The sequence below is a fragment of the Bison bison genome, unplaced genomic scaffold (genome assembly GCF_000754665.1).
Source record: "Bison bison bison isolate TAMUID 2011002044 unplaced genomic scaffold, Bison_UMD1.0 scf7180017864048, whole genome shotgun sequence".
NCBI classification, from domain to species: domain Eukaryota; kingdom Metazoa; phylum Chordata; class Mammalia; order Artiodactyla; family Bovidae; genus Bison; species Bison bison.
In genome coordinates this window covers 4,622,417-4,627,582 of record NW_011494620.1, presented here as the reverse complement: position 1 = coordinate 4,627,582, position 5,166 = coordinate 4,622,417, and positions in this window count along the sequence as shown.

The window sequence follows — 5,166 nt, the reverse complement described above, 5'->3', positions numbered from 1 at the left end:
GGAGTTTCAGCTTTAGCATCATTCCCTACAAAGAAATCCCAGGGCTGATCTCCTTCAGAATGGACTGGCTGGATCTCCTTGCAGTCCAAGGGACTCTCAAGAGTCTTCTCCAACACCACACTTCAAAAGCATCAATACTTCGGCGCTCAGCCTTCTTCACAGTCCAACTCTCACATCCATACATGACCACAGAAAAACCATAGCGTTGACTAGACGAACCTTTGTTGGCAAAGTAATGTCTCTGCTTTTGAATATGCTATCTAGGTTGGTCATAACTTTCCTTCCAAGGAGTAAGCGTCTTTTAATTTCATGGCTGCAATCACCATCTGCAGTGATTTTGGAGCCCAGAAAAATAAAGTCTGACACTGTTTCCACTGTTTCCCCATCTATTTCCCATGAAGTGATGGGACGACATGCCATGATCTTTGTTTTCTGAATGTTGAGCTTTAAGCCAACTTTTTCACTCTCCACTTTCACTTTCATCAAGAGGGTTTTGAGTTCCTCTTTACTTTCTGCCATAAGGGTGGTGTCATTTGCATATCTGAGGTTATTGATATTTTTCCTGGCAATCTTGATTCCAGCTTGTGTTTCTTCCAGCCTAGCGTTTCTCATGATGGACTCTGAATAGAAGTTAAATAAGCAGGGTGACAATATACAGCCTTGACATACTCCTTTTCCTATTTGGAACCAGTCTGTTGTTCCATGTCCAGTTCTAACTGTTGCTTCCTGACCTGCATATAGGTTTCTCAAGAGGCAGGTCAGGTGGTCTGGTGTGCCCATCTCTTTCAGAATTTTCCACAGTTTATTGTGATCCACACAGTCAAAGGCTTTGGCATAGTCAATAAGGCAGAAATAGATGTTTTTCTGGAACTCTCTTGCTTTTTCCATGATCCAGCGGATTTTGGCAATTTGATCTCTGGTTCCTCTGCCTTTTCTAAAACCAGCTTGAACATCTGGAAGTTCACGATTCCCGTGTTGCCGAAGCCTGGCTTGGAGAATTTTGAGCATTACTTTACTAGCGTGTGAGATGAGTGCAATTGTGCGGTACTTGGAGCATTCTTTGGCATTGCCTTTCTTTGGGATTGGAATGAAAACTGACCTTTTCCAGTCCTGTGGCCACTGCTGAGTTTTCCAAATTTGCTGGCATATTGAGTGCAGCACTTTCACAGCATCATCTTTCAGGATTTGAAATAGCTCAACTGGAATTCCATCACCTCCACTAGCTTTGTTCGTAGTGATGCTTTCTAAGGCCCACTTGACTTCACATTCCAGGATGTCTGACTCTAGGTCAGTGATCACATCATCGTTATTATCTGGGTCGTGAAGATCTTTTTTGTACACTTCTTCTGTATATTCTTGCCACCTCTTCTTAATATCTTCTGCTTCTTTTAGGTCCATACCATTTCTGTCCTTAGTTAGTTTGGGATATTGTGTAGTTTTAATTTTTCTCGATGAAATATCCCATTTTTAGTGTAAATTTGCCTACACTTAAGGCCATCTTTGGGAGTACCAACAGTCAAACAGCACCATCACCAGCCCAAAGACATCACTGCTGTTTAGATATTACTGTGAGTATTGCTGATTATTTACTAAAGTTTCACCAGAGAGGTTGGGTCACCAGGGATTCCCATTAAGTGACAGAAAACAGTTTAACAAAATAGAACAGTTAAAAAGTGACTTGACCTTCCAAAGCATTATGGTAAATGAAAGAAGCTAGCCACAAAAGGTCACATACTTGGTATGATTCCATTTACATAAAATATCCGGAACAGATAAATCCATAGAGCCATAGGGCTTCCCTGGTGGCTCAGATGGTAAAGAATCTGCCTGCAATGCAGGAAACCAGGGTTTGATCCCTGGGTTGGGCAGATCCCCTGAAGAAGGAAATGGCTACCCACTCCAGTATTCTTGCCTGGAGAATTTCATGGATAGAGAAGCCTGGTGGGCTACTGTCCAGGGGTTCGCAAAGAGACATAACCCAGACTGGGGGCTGCCAAAAACTGGGGTCAGAGGAAAGTTAGGACAGACAACAGGTTAGGGGCTTTACTTTGAAGTCATGGAAACGTTTTGAGACTAAGTAGAAGGGCTGAAATTTTCAAGCTTTTATTCATGGCTCAGTCTTTCTAGTGATCAGCCCTCATTCAGGAACCATCCAGGAGCCCACCTGGAGTCATCTCATTAGAACAAGATATACTCCTACTGCTGTCATCACTATGGAATTTACTAGGGTTTCAGTTCTATGCCAGGTACCTGGGGCAGAGACCAATATGTATTTTCTATCTGACAATGGATGCATCTCAAAAACATGACATTATGTTTAAGAAGTCAGATACAAAGGACTACAGACCTTATAATTTTATTTATATGAAATGCTAGAAAAGGTAAGACAATAGTGATAAAAAGCAGATCAGTGATTCTTAGATGTCAGGAAGTATGTGTGGGGGGATCCGAATACAAAGGGATCCAAGGAAACTTTCTGTTGTGATGGTAATATTCTCTACATAATGTCTACACACACACACATACATATATATGTATTGGTAGTTAAAACTCATCAGATTGCATATTTAAAAACTGGTAAGTTTTATTGCATATAAATTATACCTAAATAAATACAAGAACCCAAAAGAGAGGAAGGAAGGAAGGAAATTGTGCTCAACTGCATTTTTGGACAAGCATCTCAATGTTGAATTGCATCAAATGTCTTTTATGATTCTTTGGTGATCATTTGATTTTCTTCTGTGATCTATCAGTGGGTTAAATTTTTTGTTTGTTAACTCTTCTTTAAGAACTTTTTATTTTGAAGTATAGACATTTAACAATTTTGTGATAGTTTCAGGTGAAGGGACTCAGCCATATATATGTGCTGTGTGTGCTCAGTCACTCGGTTGTGTCTGATTCTTTGGGGCCCCTGGGCTATAGCCCACCAGGCTCCTCTGTCCATGGGATTCTCCAGGCAAGAATACTGGAGTGGGTTGCCACTTCCTACTCCAGCGGATCTTCCCAACCCAGGGATCGAACCCGAGTCTCTGTGTCTCCTGCATTGGGAGGCGGGTTCTTTACCACTACCGCCACGTGGGAAGCCCCAGCCATATATGTACACATATTCAATGGGTTAAATTTTGATAATAGTTTTCCTAATACTGAACTGTATTTGTTACTCCTTGGATAAACCGCACTTGAATTGCACTGTCACTCTTTTATTATTCTGTTTACTTATTTTTGCTATTAATATTTTAATATATACTTTTGCATTCATACTAATGTGACTGTTTTTTAATGTGGTATTTTTGTTGAGTTTTGGGATTAGTATTTCTCTGGCTTCACAAACAGAATTTGAAAACTTTCCTTTTTTATGCTCTGGAAAACTTTAACTGCTAAAAGAATTATTTTTTTCTGTCAAGGTTTTAAAGAATTCACCTGTGAATCTGTTTGGACCTGAAGTGTTTTCTGGTTTTCTTTTTTTGGTAACTCTTTGATAACTTTCTTTGATAACTTTCTCAATTTTAGGCTTTAAAAATCCTTTTCTGGGGTTAATTTGAATGTTCACGGTGTCCCAGCACCCACTGCAATCAAGTTTTCACATTCATTTGCATAGGGCTCTGAAAATCATCTTTTATGAGACTCGCAGATGTTCAATCTGAGTTTGTGTCACTCTTAGGGTCTCCAGTAGCCGATGCTCACATACAGCCTGGAAAAGAAATCAATGATTTCAGAGGCAGTCCTTTCCCATGTTGAAATTTCCAAGTAGGATAAAGCATTTTGTTGTAATGATCCAAACTGTATCTTCCAGAAACTCAGATCATAGAATTTATCACTGGGAAGGGCATCAAGAAATGATCTGGACTCTGGGAGTTCCCTGGCAGTCCAGTGGTTAGGACTCTGTGCGGCACTGCAGGGGCAGAGGTTCGATTCCCCATCAGGGACCTAAGATCCCACATGGCGCAAGGCCAGGCCAAAAGAATAATAACAACAACAAAAACCAGCCCAACTCTCACGCAATCTCACTTCCTCTTCTGTTTTTGAGCAAAGAAACCAACCCATTTCTTTGCTTTCCTTGGCAGCAAAATTCCTCAAAAGGAACATCTATGCTCCCTGTCTATAAGTCCGCTCCTCTTTTTCTCTTTTAAAATCAGATCATGAAGATTTTTTCTTCCACCACCCCATTGGACCACTCCTGCCAAGGCCACCAAAATGTCCACATGAGAAAAGCAGGGATCAGTCCCCCAGCACCTGCCCCATCAGCAGAATTGTCACAGCCCAGCTTTCCTCCTCACAGTACCCCCTCTTCTCTTGGCTTCCAGAACCCCACACCCTCCTGGTTGTCTCCCTACCTCACCAGCAAGCAGCTCCTTCTCCATCTCTTTCTCCACACCCCTTCCTCCCCTGACCTGTATGCTTCGCTGTAAATGAATATTCCCCAGCTCTTGAGCAGGAGTTGTCCACAGTGTTAGCCACTCTTCAGGACAAAGATCTTCTTTTGATTAAAAGGTATTGAGAAATTGTCTCATTGGTAAGTGAAAACAAGAAAAAAGAATAGAGGGGAGGAAGGTGGGAGGCGGGTTCAGGATGTCGGGGACCCATCTATACCTTTGGCCAATTCATGTTGATATATGGCTAAAACCAACACAATATTGTAATTATCCTCCAATTAAAGTAAATTAATTAAAATAATAATGGTCAAGTGGCAAAAAAATAACAAAAACATCTAATGTAGCCAGGGTAACTTGGCTTGGATGAAGAACAATTTGCTGGTGGCACTACGGCCTGCCTCAATAAGTTCCCAATATGTAGCAGCTTTGCGAAACATGGGTTCAAACTCTTAAAAGCAGTCCTCCTACTTTGGGAAGACACTCTAAGAAAATAATCCTAAAGGGGGAAATACATATCAGTTGTAGAAGTAGAAATGCAGGTGCTTCATTTTTAATGCAAGATAGACAAATGAAAGGGACAGCAGCCAAGGCCCAGCAGGTGGGAGTGGCAGTCAGGGACTGGTTTGCAGAGACCCACCCACAGGTAAATTATCATAGATCGATATAATCCTGAAATACTGTCTACAGTAAATTTGTGAAGTCTGTGTCAATACTGGAAATGTTTAAATGAAAAGGATTTTAATTGGAAAAAAAGTGGGGCACAAAATAGTACCTTTTTTTTTTTTTTTTTAAA